Here is a 17,635-nt window from a genome sequence, read left to right as displayed (position 1 = left end):
TTATAAGTTAGGCAAGTTCAGTTATAAAATATTTTCTTTAATATAATTTTAAAATATGACTGTATAATAATTTATCCTTTTTATTAAAGGTTGATAACAATTTCTTAAGAGACAGGGTGTCATTATTTTACCCAGGTTGAAGAGCAATGACTATTCACAGAGACTACTCACAGGTGCAATCATAGTAAACTACAGCCTCAAACTCCTGGGCTCAAGCAATCCTCCTGCCTCAGTCTCCCATGAAGCTGAGACTACAGATGCATGCCACCAGTCTGTCAATACTACTTTAAATAATTGTGTTCACAGTACATTTGGGCTTCACTAATACTTGCATAAGAGAATTTCAGGATGTTTTCAGTTATATCAAACTCTATATAACTTCACAGCAAACTTCTCAGAATGAGGAAGTACCTCAATTTTTCCTGAAGATTCACTGATTAAAGGCATTAAAAAACTGGGATGCTTATTCCACATTTACCCGATATTCAGTCAAGTTTTCAAAAAAAAAAAAATGTGCTTCACGAATTTAACTATTAAAATTCATAGAAAACCTGAATCCAAATAATACTCCAATTTCCAGAGGCAACTTTCTCACTACTGGGAAATAGGTGGAAAAATCATGTGAAATATGCCTAATTTCTTCAAGGAGCATAAATGGTAGGTCTAGATGCTTTCTATTTCTAAACTATTTCTAATTTATAAATTGGACCTCTCTGAAAACTCTGTGAATTATTTCAGTATATTACTAAGTGACGCCCTAGATTCCCTCCCCCCAAAAATAATTACTGTCAGAAACATTCTAAGTAAAATTAGAAACACTAAATACTCTTTCTGATTTTTCTCCTGTCCGAAATGTGTTCTTCTGAGTTACTACTAGAATAAACTATATTGATCAATGCCAAACAAATGAAAATTTAAAAGACAGCAACAACAACAAACTCTCAAAATTAAATCAAATTAAACAAAAAATATCTTTATAAGAAATCATGAAATGAATTTTGCTGCTATAAGTATGCATTTTTTATTAAAGTATCCACCTGTTAGAAATAGTTTTATATGCCTAAACAGTCCTAAACAGTAAAATGAACTGTGTTTTCAAAATGTAAACATTTGAAACAACTAAAGAAAGTAAACTTAAATGCCTGGCAATTAAAAAATGGTTCAATGAAAGGCTTTTCATCAGTTTCTTAAACATTTTTGTCATTGTATACATATTTGCATTTCAAATGTGTTAAATCTGGTTGTTAATCACTTATTAGAAAAGAAAAAAATTGAAAGTATGGTCAAAATAAAATATCCACTTCAAGAGTGAAGTTATTTTGTATTTATCAGCCATGAAATAAAACTAACCCTGAAATTACAAAATTTGTGATATGAAATCTCTGTAGCTGGCAGACATTTCTAATTAAGATTGAAAATAATATATATGTGGTATAATAGATTAATAGATTAATAATCTAAAATATTACAGACTAAATTCAGAAGACATATTTTCCTAACAACATAATTCAAATCTAAAAAGAGATTAATTTGGATCTAACCAAGCTAAGGGCTTTTTCAGGACGGTAAACCACCCACACATATACACAAACAAAATAGAATAATAATCTGATAAGTATAATAATATTAGAATGTTATTTTTATTGCTTTCAAATACATTTTTAAACTACCATATATTACAATATATTTAAACAAGATCTAAGAAAATTTGCTACTGCTTATTGCTTAACTGGATTTCTAACCTCTGACCTCAACTAGGAAAATTCTCTACAGATTACAGATTACATTTGAACAAAAGTGACTTTTCTTAAGCATCCTGAGGCTAACATTTCATGGAGTAATATGTATTGCTAGTTTTGTTTTGTTTTTCTGAATGAGATAAAAATAATATTTTAAAAAATTAGATTTGTGGTATATCTGTATAATTTTAAAATGCCACCTGATGCTAAAATAAAAAAGAAAAGAAAATTCAGTATGAGTGTTTGAAACCCTATTTGCTTCAAATAGAAAGGTCTGTTTTAAACCTGAAGCTCGTTGCACCCTTCATTACAGACATGTCTGTGACTAACAGAGTTGCCAGGCTTATTATCTTCACCAGACACCGACACTCAGATTGAACATTGGGCTCATTAGAACACACAAGCAGGGAATATCTTTCAACAACTCATACCAACAAATTACTGAGACTCTAGAAAACTTGCTGTCTACAACTTTAAATGGAGTAAAGAGTGATCACAAGGAATAAAATAATCAGAGCAAAGCTGTGGCTTAACAGATGTTGGACTTCTATGAGTCTGGTAACTGTCAGGAGGAAAGACAGTAAACTACTATTTTTTCTCGCTGTCCAAGTAAACACGGAAAGAATTGTTAGAGTGGCATAAAGTAAAAGCAAGTTGACAAAGATAATTAGAATACATTTTCGGTGGGGTGTGTGTGTGTGTGTTTGTGTGTGTGTATGTTTCCCTGAAGGAGAATACCTCGAATTTTTGTAGAAGTCATCACATCTTTACACTGTCTTACATCATTATAAAGAATAGAAAACTGACTGCCACCAAGTCACTTTACAAGGCACTGGGATGCTACACTGAGAACTATCGATAAGAGTCCTCTGAAGTCACTTAACAAAATGATAGAATCATAATTATGATCAAGATTCAGAACTCTCAGGCAAATAAAGAAAACATACCACTATTTGGCTTTAAAGTATATTTTAGGATAATAAATATAACAATTTATTTGACTTAAATTTAACCTAAGCTCATGAGATAATTTTTATGAAAAACGTACATCTTAGCTGTTATTTTCCTGTCTCTTGTCAACATTTTCTACAGATAATATCCTTCTTAGGGTAGAATAATAGACTTCTGAATGATTCTTACTCCAGGGCATAAGCCATCTTCTCGTGAGATAAAATATTCTCAATGCTTAATCTTTTAGTTGCTTTGAGTTGTTTTATTACCTTAAGATAATCTATTATTATGACAAATAATTACCAACTAAAATATTTTAAAACACCTGCTAAAATAACCAAACATGCAGCTATATAGCTAACTGATCTTAGATATATTACTGAATTTCCTGCATCTTTAATTTCTTTCTCTAAAATATAATGCTGTGACAGTGATTTCCAAGATTCACCTCACTACAACACACTGGAAAAATCTAGAACCATCCCATCATTAATAGTGTTCATTGAGGCTAGGGCTTTTTACCCATTCTTTGAGGAAGAGGGATGACAATCAGGATAGGCAGACGTAGGGTAGTCATTCGTGACTTACCAGTTCATTCATATTCATTCATTCATTTGTTGAGGTATAATTCACAGAAAACAAAATGTAGCACTCTTAGATATTCCCTTACATGAGTTTTGACAACTGTAGATACCTGTGTAACAAATACACAAGATAGAAAACATGCCAATGTTCTCAGGAAGTTTGAATGTATCTTTTCCAGTCACTTTCCCCACTAGTAGACAGTCACTTTCTATATCTATGGACCATGGACTATTTTTTCCTATTCAGGAATTTAATATAAATGGCATCATGTCTCATGTTCTACTTTATGTCCATCTTCTTTCTCAAAGAATAGTGCATATGTGATTCATCCATTTTGTTCATATTAGTGTGTTCATATTGATTGTGAACAATCAATTAGTGTGTTCATATAGATTGTTCATATTGATTGTGTTTATTGCACAGTGTCCTATTATGTGAATATGCTACAATTTTCCTATCATTCTCCTATTAATGGATACATAAATAAATTGCAGTTTGGGAATATTATGAATACAATTTCTCTGAATTAGAACATATGAATCTTTGTGTAGATATATGCTTTGCTTTTCCCTTTCAGAACATTATGCTATTTATTTGTTTTCCTTGCCTTACAGCATCAGCCTAGAGTTCCAGTGTACAAGTGAATAGAAGTGTAAGAATGTGCATCCTTCCTCCTTCCTTTATTTCTGATCCTTATGAAAAACAGACTGTGCAATATCTAACTATTAAGGACAATATTATCTTTAGGCAGTTATCAGAGCCCTTCATCTGAACGAAGAAATTCCAGTCAATCTCTACTCTGATAATTTTTATAGTACTTTGCAAATTTTATCAAATTTTACACAATTTACTCTTATTTATGTTTTTCTCATTTTTATTAATTTGATTAATATGATTTATGACAAATCAAGCTTGCTTCCCTAGAACAAACATTATGTGTTTATAATACACTATCCTTTCTATATATTACAGGATCCTATTTCATAAGATTTAATTAAACATTTTGCTATCTGTGTTCATGGAAGCTATTGGTCTATAATTTTCTTTCCTCATAATGTCTTTGTCTTATTTTCATATTAAGCTTATGATGCCTTCATAAAATGAATAGGGAATTGTAGCCTTCTTCCCTCTTTTCTGAAATAATGTTTAATATTGGTATAATTTTGTCTCTAAATGTTTGATGGTTTACACGATTTTATGGGTTGAATTTTTGTTATGTGTTGAATTGTGCACCCATCCCCCCAAAATGGATATATTGAAGTCCCAAGTCACGGTACCTCAGAACACGACCTTATTTGAAAATAGGGTTGTTGGAGATGTAATCAATCATGTTAGGATGAGTTTATATAGGAGTGGGGTGGGCCCCTAATCCTATATGACTAGCATTCTTTTGAGAAGAGTACATTTAGACACATACACAGAGAGAGAGAGAGAGTGCCATTTGAAAATAAAGACAGAGATTGTGGTGATGCTTTTACAAGCCAGTGAACATCAAAGATTGTGAACAAATGACCAAAAACCAGGTGATTGCATGGAACAGATTCTTCTATGAGACCCCTCAGAAGAAACCAACTGTGCCAAAACCTTGATCTTGAACTTCTTGCTCCAGAACTGTAAGACAATAAATTTCTGTTATTTAATGCAACCAATTTGTAATAGTTTGCTATGGCAGCCCTAGTAAACTAACACTATAGACACCATGTTATACCTGTGACTTAATCTCATACCACCCTCCACATCATTCACTTTGTTACAACTACACTGGCCTCCTCGCCACTCCAAGAACATATAAAGCATGCCCCTGTGTCTGTCAGAGTGTTTGCATATGCTAAGATTCTATCCACAGCATTTTAGCCACAGGTATGTAAATGGTTCATTCTCTCATCATTCCAGGGGTTTATTTCATTTTTGGTAGGGCCTTATCTGACTATTTAATATCTGTATTATTATTACATACCAGTTTAACCATCTTGGGCTAAAATGATGCTTTATGCATAATTCCATTTATAGGATGTATTGGGAAATGCAAACTAAGGTACAGAAATAGTTTGTGAGACATCATAGTTTCTGCAAAACATTTATGTGGAAATCGCAAGGCAAGTATCAAAGAGAAATTAGGAGATTATGTTAATATTTTTAAATATTTTGAAAAATAATTACTAACTCTCCAATCCTAATCACCATCTCATTTTTTACTCAATATTCACAATATATGTATACATGTGAATTTTTAATCTGTTTAGTAATAAACAGAAGACCCTTATATTTATTTAAGGCTTAACAATTAAAATATATCATTTTCAAAAACTAAAGAAAAAAATTAAAAACAGGATACATTAAGAGGGTTTTTTATTATAACCTTAATAGAAACAATTAATGATAATTTTAATAGGTCAGAATTGTGCTATGCTACAGAGAGCTTTCTGTGCAAGTATCAAGACCTAAACATGATGCTTTGTGTGAAAAATTGCCCTTCAAATATGAATTGAAAAGGACTGAGTTGCAAGGTGCTGAAAGCAATATTAGACAGAAGGAATCTTAAAATCTAAACAATCTAGTGTCTCCAACCCTGATTATAAACTCCAAATTACACGTTTATTTAAACATTTGTGGCAAATAAACAGATTACATAAATTTGGTAAGCAATATAATCTTACTTAGTAATTATTGCTTTAAGTTCAAAGTATCATTTTTCAAGGAGAACTGAAAGTTAAAATATAGACTTGTACTCTTTTTTATCATTTATATTTGAGAGATTATATTGCATTTCAGATTTCCAAGAAGACCTTCCCTGTGCATTTTTATTCAAGAACAGTTATATCCCTTTGGAATTATTAGGTCTTGACAGCTATACATAAAGTTGATATAATGGGATTTGTCATCTGAGAGCTTCTTAGTCTTCTTTCATCAATATAGCTATATAATTGAAAATGTCAAGTTAAAATGATTTCAAGCTACAGACATCTGTCATTTATAATCATAAAAATTTAGCTATGATTACTAAATGTATGCATCATTTCATAGCCTATTAAAGAAAGCATAATTATTTGCAAAGCATAGAAAAGCATGTATCATTTTACAGTAATTATATATAAATAATAATATATGATAATTTATCTTTAAAAAATGATTCCCTTTAATAAAAGTGATAATATGTGATAGTCACTAATCGACAATCAAAACAGATGATACGGTATGTGAGGAATTCACAAGTAATAAAATGAGTCACATTTCTATGGGTCCAGGAAGTGGGAAGCTACTCTATGTTCCTGGTCTCCAGATGTAGAAACAATAGAACAAAACTTTTGATTTATAAACGATCAATCCCAGTGAGAACCTTCAAGAAAATTTTGACATAATTTAATAATTTTTTCTACTACTTTGTTTTTCTAGTGCATAATATCTTCTTGAAATTATGTGCTCTAATTTTGTAATGCTAATGTACAAAACTATGGTTTATTGTTATATATTAAAATTTTTATATATAGGAGATTTTTAGATTTTTTTTTAGATATTTTTACCAAGCTGCCTAGAGATACTTTTTTGTTTCCTATGTAGTTCATATGTATATATTCCTGTGAGAATAACGACAAATCTATTTCTTCATTTCCAATTTTTAAGCTTGTACCCTTGCCTCCTTTAGTTAGCTAATTTAGACATTCAGCACTAGTTTGATTAGAAATGTGTCAGTGGTCATCCTTGCTTCTATTTAATTTTTTATAAATGTAAAAAGAATTCTAATAATTACAAAGTAAGGCCGGGGGCGGTGGTTCACGTCTGTAGTCCCAGCACTTCGGGAGGCCGAGGCGGGAGGATCACGAGGTCAGGAGATCGAGACCATTCTGCCTAACACAGTGAAACCCCGTCTTTACTAAAAATACAAATACATACATACATACATACATACATACATACATACATACATAGCCGGGCGAGGTGACGGGCACCTGTAGTGCCAGCTACTCGGGGGAGGCTGAGGCAGGAGAATGGCGTGAACCCAGGAGGCGGAGCTTGCAGTGATCTGACATCGCGCCACCGCACTCCAGCCTGGGCGACAGAGAGAGACTCCGTCTCATAAACAAACAAACCAACAAAGTAAGTGGTATAGATTTAATAAATTTTGTTGGAAAATCTGGTGAAACCACAGCACGGATTGAAATCCTGATTTTCCTTTTATAAGACGCTAAACAGAGGCGCAACTAAGCTGTGCTTGGACTCCTGACCCCCCCAAAATACTGCTAGATAATAAATCTGTTCTTTTTATGTTGCTTGTTAACTTTGTAATATTGGTAAGTTGCAAAAAATAACTAATCTTCAGTGAGCTCTGGCAGTTTGTGATTTGAAGGAATTTTCCTATTCCATCAAAGTTGTGAAATTTAAGAGCTTACAGCTGTTCAAACTATTGACTTATGCTTTCAGTATCTGTAGAAAACTTTAATGATATGTCCATTACAAAAATCAATGATATTTGTAATTTATTTTATTTTTGTTCTTGGTCATCTGGCTGAAATTTTAAAAAGCTTATCAAATTACTTTAAAAAAAAAACAAAAAAACAAAAAAACAAAAAAACAGCTTTCTGCTTCATTGATATTCTCTATTATTTTTTCTTTTTAAATTTTATTGCTTTCTGCTCATTATTATGCTCTGGACGCTGTAGGAATTCAGTTTAAATGGCTCTTGTCTTTTTGTTTGCTTGTTTGTTTGTTTGTTCAAGCAATTCTCCTGCCTCAGCCTCCGTAGTAGCTGGGACTGCAGGCACGTGCCACCATGTCCTACTAATTTTGTTTTTTTTTCTTTTTCTAGTTTCTATGAGGTAGAAGCTTACATCAATGACTTGAGACCTTACTTCTTTTCCAACATAAGCCTTTTATTCAATAAACATCCCTTTAAACATTCCTTTTTCCGCGTTCCACACAGTTCGATATGTTGCATTTTTATTTGCTCAGAATGAAACATTTTTTTCTATATTCCTTTGTGATTTTTTTCTGTGATCAATGTTTTACTCAGAACTGTGTTTCATACTAAGATATTTGAGGCCGGGCGCGGTGGCTCACGCCTGCATCCCAGCACTTTGGGAGGCCGAGGCGGGCGGATCACGAGGTCAGGATATTGAGACCATCTTGGCGAACACGGTGAAACCCCGTCTCTATGAAAAATGCAAAAAACTAGCTGGGCGAGGTGGCGGGCGCCTGTAGTCCCAGCTACTCGGGAGGCTGAGGCCGGAGAATGGCGTGAACCCGGGAGGCGGAGCTTGCAGTGAGCCGAGATCCGGCCACTGCACTCCAGCCCGGGCGACGGAGCGAGACTGCGTCTCAAAAAACAAACAAACAAAAAAGATATTTGAGAATAGTAAAGATGTCTTTCTGTTGCTGATTCAAGTATAATTTTGTTCCGAACCAAAAATATACATGATGTAATTGACATTATTTAACTGTTGTTAAAGTATATTTTATGACACAAAATACTGTATATGTTGATGACTTTGTCATATGCAGATGGGAAAAAATATGCTTTCCCCTGTTGTGGTAAGTATATTATAATAATGTGATTAGGTTAAGTTGGTTGATAGTGTTTTTCAGATATTTTTATAATCTTACATGGTTACATGGCTTCTATCATTTGTGTGTATTCAATCTACTTGTGTATATTGGTTCTATCAACTACTGAGAAAGGAGTGTTGACGTCTCGACTATAATTATGAATTTTCATCTTTTATTTTCAATTCTATGAGGTTTTAAAATTTATTGATGTTTGAAGTTCTGTTATTTGGTGTATAAACATTTAGAATTGTTAGTTCTTCTTGCAGAAGTGACCGATTTATTGCCATGCAATGTCCTGCTTCATTACTGGCAACATTTCATTTTTCTACACTTTTCTTCGACTAATATTACTATAGTTATTTCAGCTTTGTTTTGGTTAGTGTTGATGCGGTATACATTTTCCCATTATTTTACTTTGAAACTTACTTTGTCTTTGTATTTACAATTGGTTTATTAAATATAGCATAGAGTTGGCCCTCAATTATTTATCCAGTTTGATAAACTGTGTATCTTATTGTTTAGATAATTTGTATTTAAGGTAATTTTTATATGGCCAGATTAAAATCTTGCATCTTTATTGATATATTCTATCTTGTTAATCTTTCTTGTGTTTTGGCCCTCTTTTACTGTCATCTTTAGCATTACTTGAGGGGCATGTGTGTGTGTGTGTGTGTGTGTGTGTGTGTGTGTGTACTGGCATTTACTTATGGTCTTAAATGTTTATAAGTATAGTACTTTATTGTTAATTATAGTTACAATGTTGTACAGCACATCCCTAGAGCTTATTCCTCTTGCTTAACTAAAATCTTATGCTCATTAATTAAAAGTTACATATCTCCCCCTTCCCTCAGTCCTTGGTAACTACCATTCCACTCTGTGGTGATATAAGTTTTCCTATTTTAGATACCTCAGATAAGTGGAATCCTGCAGTATTTATCACCTTTCTGTGACTGGCTTATTTCACTTATCCTAATGTCCTTAAGGTTCATCCATGTGGTCACATTTTGGAGAATTTCTCTTTTTATTAGGTTGAATAGTATTTCAGTTTATTTATACACTAAATTTTCTTTATCCGTTCATCTGTCAATGGACATTTCCAGGTCATTTTCACAACTTGGGCTATTGTGCATAGTGCCACAATGAAATAGTGTCTCTATTTCTTAAAGATTCTAATTATAATTTATTTGGATAAACACACAGAAGATTGCTGAATCATATAGTAGTACTATTTTTATTTTTTGAGAACTTCCACGCTCTTTTCCATTATGTATGGAATTTATATTTATAATTCATAGAAGGTTAAATCTGCCTCACAGATTCACAGTCTAATGTGTAGTCTTCACAGTCTAATGTATAGACTCCCACCTGGCACTGAGGCAGATCTAAAAGCTCAGTCCATGGGTATTGGCCTGGAGTCAGAGGCCATGACAGTCTGACCAATACTAGGTTTTACTGTAGCAAGCCTAATGTTAGGGTCCAACTCAAATCCCTATGCTCATTTTCCTCTCTCTTCCCGATCAGATGATATCTCTGTCTATGCTGTGCTTCCTGAGGTTGGAGGAAGGTCCACATAATGCAAAACTGCCCTTCCCACCTTCTTTAATGTGTTTATTCTTTTTTTTTTTTTTTTTTTTTTTTTTTGAGATGGAGTCTTGCTCTGTTGCCCAGGCTGGACTGCAGTGGCCGGATCTCAGCTCACTGCAAGCTCCGCCTCCCGGGTTTACGCCATTCTCCTGCCTCAGCCTCCCGAGCAGCTGGGACTACAGGCGCCCGCCACCTCGCCCGGCTAGATTTTTGTATTTTTTAGTAGAGACGGGGTTTCACCGTGTTAGCCAGGATGGTCTCGATCTCCTGACCTCATGATCCGCCCGTCTCGGCCTCCCAAAGTGCTGGGATTACAGGCTTGAGCCACCGCGCCCGGCCAATGTTTATTCTTATTATTTTATTATAACCAGGTACTGTGACCTCCTACCTGGTCTTCTTAGCTCTCGTGAAGGTATTTTTGTACATGTTTTTAGTTTTTCAAATAGACATTTCTGCAGATAAATGTTTGCTGGAGAATCGTATTCTACCGTTTTGTACCCTTTCTGTTATGAACATGAATGGCGAGCTACTCAGAATTAAGTTATTTTCAACATCAGCCAGATCCTCTTTATGATATCTTCTTCTTTCTCATGTTTTTAATTACTTACTTTATTTTTCTATATGTATTAAATATAATTAATTTATAGTCATGTAATTTCAGTGCTCTCTGTTTTATTATCTGGGATCTAATACTGTTGTTTTCCTTGTCTATTACTTGAGAAGCCATAATTTGGTACACATGGATGAGGCGACTTCCTTCAGATCATCAACACTGCCTTTGAAAACTTGAGGTGATATGGAGTCAGAATGGGGTCTATGGGTAGAAAATGATCATGTGAGAAAAGGCATTGGGAGTAACCTGTATGTGAACACCTGTCTGCAGATGAAATGAAGGATACCCCAGGTACTCAAGGTACTAATAGATAAAGCGATTCAGCTCATTCAGTGAAGATTGGAAAAAATAGTGTGCAGTAGCAAATGTCTCTCTCATAAGGACCTGAGCCTTAAACATATTTCATTTGAACCTAGAAAAATATTTTAAAAGTCCAGAGATAAATTGTGAAAAAATATTTATCCATAAGAAATTGAATAAACTGGAAGAGGTTATGATTCCTTTTAGGCTACAAAATTACCTTCCCCTTACCCACTCATCAGTCTCATGAGTATATATATTTTTTAAAAATGAAGCCTATTTCTGCTCATACAAGTTGTAATTCTCATTAAGTTGCATATTTGTAAACTAGATTCAATATTTATAGCAAAACAACGTGTCATTTATTTATTTATTTCAATTTCAATGAGAAAAATCTCTATAAAATTATTTATAGAGATTTATTTCAATTTCAAGGGAAATTATTTCAATTTCAAGGAGAAAATTCCTATGAAATTATCATTATGAATTACGAATTATTTTATTGTTTTATTTTTAACATGACTATTAGCATTAATGTTAGTATTATTATTATATTTGTTTTAAATCTTCAAATGACCATTTCCATTCACCTCTCTTTATAACTTGAGACCAACTTAATTTGGCAATATCTTACTTTTTTCTTCTGGTACAGAAGAAAAGTCATATTATTAATTATTACTTGTGAATTTTTTATAACATTTATACTTTTCGTGAAGGCTTCAGTTTAAGCAATAATAGTATTATAGCTTTAACCTTATATTATTTTCTGTAGTTTGTAGTATGTTTCTGAAAATAGCTTTGAGAAAACAAAGAACGTACTTTCCTCGTTAAAGATACTTAATGTAATTTTTTTTTACTTTCAGATTGTACCTTGTTTTCTCTATTAATGAATTCCTAATAAATTTTATATTCAAGATTCATTGCTTGATTTTATTCGTTTGTCCATATACAGTTTTGTAACTAACAGTTTTCACCTTCTCTGATTTCATGTATTTCAAAAGATGACTCTTTTTATTTGAAGCTTCATCTTTATTAGGGATGGAGAATAGTTTACCTCTTTTCTTGGCAATCCAGGATTTGCTGCTTTTCTATTTTTGTTTGTTTATTATCTTTAGTTGAAAGAATACAACTTCCCATGTAGAAAAATATTGTTGTTTTCTCTGCGTCAATTCATATTTCAAATAGGCTTTTAAAGATTGCACATGCTAAGAGTTTAAGGAAATAAAATAGGACGAAAGAGTGATAGTTCATAATTTTTACCTAAACATTATCGACATATAAAATTTGTACAAGTTACCGATATCTTTCCCTGAAACCTGTATACACACTAAATCAAAGTTTATCTTTCAGACTTAAGCAATGTAGTTGTGATTTAAAATATTACCTCAGTAGTATATTGCCTCAGTAGCATATTGTCTTTGGAGGTATATTGTCTACTAATTTATACATTTTTAGCTATGCATTACTTTTCCTGAACATTATAGAAGGAGCAAAGAGATCATATTTTACCAAGATATATTTCTTGATCTACCCTGCCCATTGAAATTATCTGGTGTGCATTAAAAATTACCTTGATTATAGTGTCTTCTTTTTTCTACTCATTCTCTTTTCATTAGTCTGAAGTATGAGATGGACTTTTGAATTGTTAAATATGTATGTAGCCAAGATTGAAAACCACTGCTTAGAGAAATACAATTTTTATATGCAGTCTTCTGAGCAATAGCCAAGGAATTCAAATAACTTTAAGGGTATGTAAATTTTGTCAAATTTCCATTTTCTGTAATATTTGAGCCTGCGTAATTTTTGAAAGAGAAGAGAAATAAAAATATTTTAAATGTTTTAGGGGTTTGTAAACTTTATGTAAAAGATAATAAATATTTTCAGTTTGGGGAACCATACTGTCTTTGTTCACAACTACACAAGTATGCCATTGTAGTGTGAGAGGAGCCAGAGATAACACATTAAAAATATATCTCAGTAAAACTTTATTTTCAAAAATATTCAGTTGGACATATTTGTCCTCTGGACTCTAGTTTGCCATCACATGCTCTAAATTGTTTTTATCTTCTGAAAAAAATCTAATTCTAACATGCAAGTTGAGGGACTCCTGCATTTCCTACTTTCTTATTTGACTCTCATAAGGACCATTAGGTTCTTGTTTCTGAAAGCTGTTATAACATACATGTAATTTCTTCATATTCCTATGAGTTGTATTATTTTTTGCTCTATTAACTTTTAGAAATAATATCAAAAATGCAAGATGTCAGATGAGAAAAACAAAATTACCTTTCTAATTTCTCTATCCATTGTACGTAGTGTAATTCAATTAGGCATAATAAAATGAGATTAATTATTAAATTCCCAGGTCTAGAAAACAAAGGACATATCAGTTTTATATTATACACAATAAACAATAAAAATAGAAGATAGTACTTTAGCCATTATAAAACGCATTTCCCCATATTAAAATAATTGTACTAGATTATAATTTTTTTCTTAACATTTAACATAATTCACTTGAATTACAATGTTATTTTATTTATTGAATCTATTCAGAAATACTTAAAATCACTATAGGATCTTTTCTAAAATCAAATAACTGTCTATACATCTGTATCTCCATTTTAAACTTATTCTTTAAATAGCTATACTGTAAATTTCTTGTAGCTAAATTTCCATTTAATAAAGCTAATATAAAATTTCAGAACTTGCTGTCATCCAGCTAAAATGAAAACATTTACTCTTAAATATATATACGATATGTATTTTTTATATATTATTCACATATGATATAACAATGTATTTTCAAATATAAGTTAAATATATAAATGTATATACATAATCTGCCTACCTAGCTATGTATTTATCTATATATATTTATTTGTATATATAAATTAAAATACTTCTTTGGGAAATTTGAAAGAATTTATCAGAAAACATTTACAGTTTTGCATCAAAAGTCATTAACGAACACTAATTATCTTTGCCAAACTCTTTCATCTAATATCAACTTTGTCTGATATTAATAAAGGCACTTTAGCTTCCCTTTCATGAGTGATTGAACAGTGTAACTTTTTGTATCCTTTCATGTCTGCTTTTTTCTCTCTTTATATTTAAAATGAGATTCTTGGTACTGCAGAGTTGAGTTTTGCTTTCTTCTCCAATCTGAAAATTTTTACTTTTTTTGCCACATAAAATTAATGGGATAATTAGTATGTTTATGTCAAAATCTACCATGTTGCTATTTACTTTCTTTATTTTCTCCCTCATTTCCTGTATCTTTCCTATTTTGTATTAATTATGAGTTTTTTAAATGATTCCATTATGTACCCATCATTGATTTTTAGTTGTTACACTTTCTTTTTACACTGGTAGCTGTTTCTGAGTTTATCATGTATAATTTTTGTCTTATCACATTTAATCTTTGATTTTTACAATGTTGTTACAAATATAAGAACCTGAGAATGGTAAAATTCTATTTCTCTTCTCCTGGACTTTATGCTGTTGTTATATATTTGAGAAACACACGTGTTTTGAATGTCACAGTACATTGATATAATTTTTGCTTAAATAATTAATAAGCTTTAAATATTGAATAATAGCTTTAAGTATTTAAAAAATCTTATATATTGGCTCATGTTCTTGTAATCATTGTTACAATCTCTAATGTTCTTTGCTATTTACTGGTTTACTGCTTCTTCACATTTTGCTGCTCCACGGCCTTTTCATTTGCATTATTTCCAATAAGCATGACTTACTGTCATATATTTGTTTCACGGCATCTACCATTATTTTTCAAAATCTGCTGCTTTGAAGACTTTTTTTCTTATCATGATTTTGTGAAATTAGATTATGATGTGCCTTACTGTAGTTTTCCTCATGATTTTTGTCCTTGGAAATCATTATTTTTTCCTGTATTTGTGACTGTAGAATTTTTATCCAATTTGGAAATTCCTCTCACCCTTCAGGAATTCCAAAATTCCTGAAGGAAATTATGTGTATGTATATTATATGGTTTCAATGTTTTCTTTTCTCCAAATGTCATGTTGAAATATGATCCTCAGTGTTGGAGGTGGCACCTAATGGGAGGTGTTGGATCATAGGGGTGGAGCCCTATTGAAGTGCTTAACACCATCACCCGGGTGTTGAGTGAGTTTTCATTCTTAGTTCGCACAAGAGCTGGTTGTTTAAAAGAGAATGGCATTTCTCTGGCTTCCTCTCTTGCCATGTGGTATGCCAGCTCCCCCTTTACCTTCCACCATGATTGTAAGCTTTCTGAGGACCTCACCAGAAGCAGATGACAGCACTATGTTTTCTGTAGAGCCTGAAAAGCAGAACTGTGAGCCAAATAAACCTCTCTTCTTTATAATACAGTCCCAGGTATTCCTTCATAGCAATGCAAAACAGACTAACACAGTATGTGTGTGTGTGCAGCAATACAATTATGTGTGTGTGTGTGTGTAAAATATGTATCATGGACATATTTTAGTCTACATAAAGCTTTCCCACAACTTAGGGATACTCTGTACATTTTTTTGAGTACATCCTCTTGCTCTCTGTGCAGCTAGTTTCTGTTATCAAGTTTACTGATACTTTCTCCTGTAATGTCTAAGTTATCTTTATTTCTAGGCAGTATTACTGTCAATACAGAAGTTTGGTTTTTTTTGTTGTTGTTGTTTTTTTTTTTTTTTTTTGTTGAGACGGAGTCTTGCTCTGTCACCCAGGCTGGAGTGCAGTGGCCAGATCTCAGCTCACTGCAAGCTCCGCCTCCCGAGTTTACGCCATTCTCCTGCCTCAGCCTCCCGAGTAGCTGGGACTACAGGCGCCCGCCACCTCGCCCGGCTGGTTTTTTGTTTTGTTTTCTTTTGTTTTGTTTTTTTGTATTTTTTAGTAGAGACGGGGTTTCACTGTGTTCGCCAGGATGGTCTCGATATCCTGACCTCGTGATCCCCCCGTCTCAGCCTCCCAAAGTGCTGGGATTACAGGCTTGAGCCACCGCGCCCGGCCTGGTTTTCATTTTTAAAACCTGGGTCATTTTAAAAACGTCTGTGTCTTCCATGTCTCTATTTAACCTGCTCAGTGTTATGTCTGCCATTCTGTGTAAAATACAGTTATAATAACTTTTTTTCCTTGCATGTTAATTCTAACATCTGTGCAAATTTGAGTTTGTTTGTGTTGAATTATATTATGTTAGTTGTGGGGCTATATTTTCCTGCTTTTTTTCCATACTTAGAAAAGTTTTATAGAATGGCAACCACTGTGAAGTTTGCCTTTTGGATGTGGAATATTTCTGTATTACCATATATATCTTTGAGCCTTGTTCTGGGCTGCACGTAAGTTACTAGGAAACAATTTTGTGTTTTGATTCTGTTTTTAGTTTTTCCTTCGATTGGTAGAACCAGTGTAGCATTTCTTCTGGAGATAATTGCTTCACACTATGGAGGAAAGATGCTTTTTAAAGTGCTCTTTCGATGTTTCATGAATTATGAGGCTTTCCATTCTGGCTTGGGGGAATAGGCACTATTTCTGGCCTTCCGAGCTGTGGGTACTGCTTTCCCATTTCCTCTGTTTTTATTTTTTCCTGTGCTATTCTATCCCCTCACCCCACCTCACCCCTGCTTTTGTATCCAATAGTTTCCTCACATGCATGTGTGGAGCAGCACTCTGTGAACTAGTTGACTAAGATATTCAGAAGATTTTCAGAGGTCTTCTCTCCCCACCTCCCCCAGCTCTCATTATTATTTTTCCTGCAAACTCTAGGTCTCTCTGGACTCTTCACTCTGGCATCTCAATGTAAGAGCTCACCAGGTTTCAACATGGATTCTCCATCATTTCATTATGGTCTGGAAAAGACAATAAGCTGAGGAAATAACAATTTTTAAGAACCCACTTCATTTGTTTCCCATGTCAAAGCAATGACCTTCTTCTATTATTAGTTTCCATTATTGTGAAAAGAAAACCATTGCTTCCTATATTCCATGGGTCATCAAACTATGGCTCACAGGCCAAATTTGGTAATGTCTATTCACCTACATATAGTCTGTGACTGATTTTGAGATATAATAGCAGAGTCAAATCGTCAAATAGTTGCAACAGAAAGTGAATATCCCTCAAAGCTGAAATATGTTATATTTGCCCCTTTACAGAAAACACCTTCTAAGTCTTAATGTATTGTATTATTTTTAGTTTTTTCCAGAAAGTAAAGTAAGTTTCAACCTTGTTACTACCTCTTGCCCAGAATAATAATTTTTTATTGACAACTTCTTTACTATCTTAATTCTTAATACAGATCATACCAATCTCTGTAAATATTAAAAAGAAA

The sequence above is a fragment of the Macaca thibetana genome, chromosome 1, assembly GCF_024542745.1.
Source record: "Macaca thibetana thibetana isolate TM-01 chromosome 1, ASM2454274v1, whole genome shotgun sequence".
NCBI classification, from domain to species: domain Eukaryota; kingdom Metazoa; phylum Chordata; class Mammalia; order Primates; family Cercopithecidae; genus Macaca; species Macaca thibetana.
The sequence above is the reverse complement of the archived record's forward strand: the minus strand, read 5'-3'. Positions refer to the sequence as shown.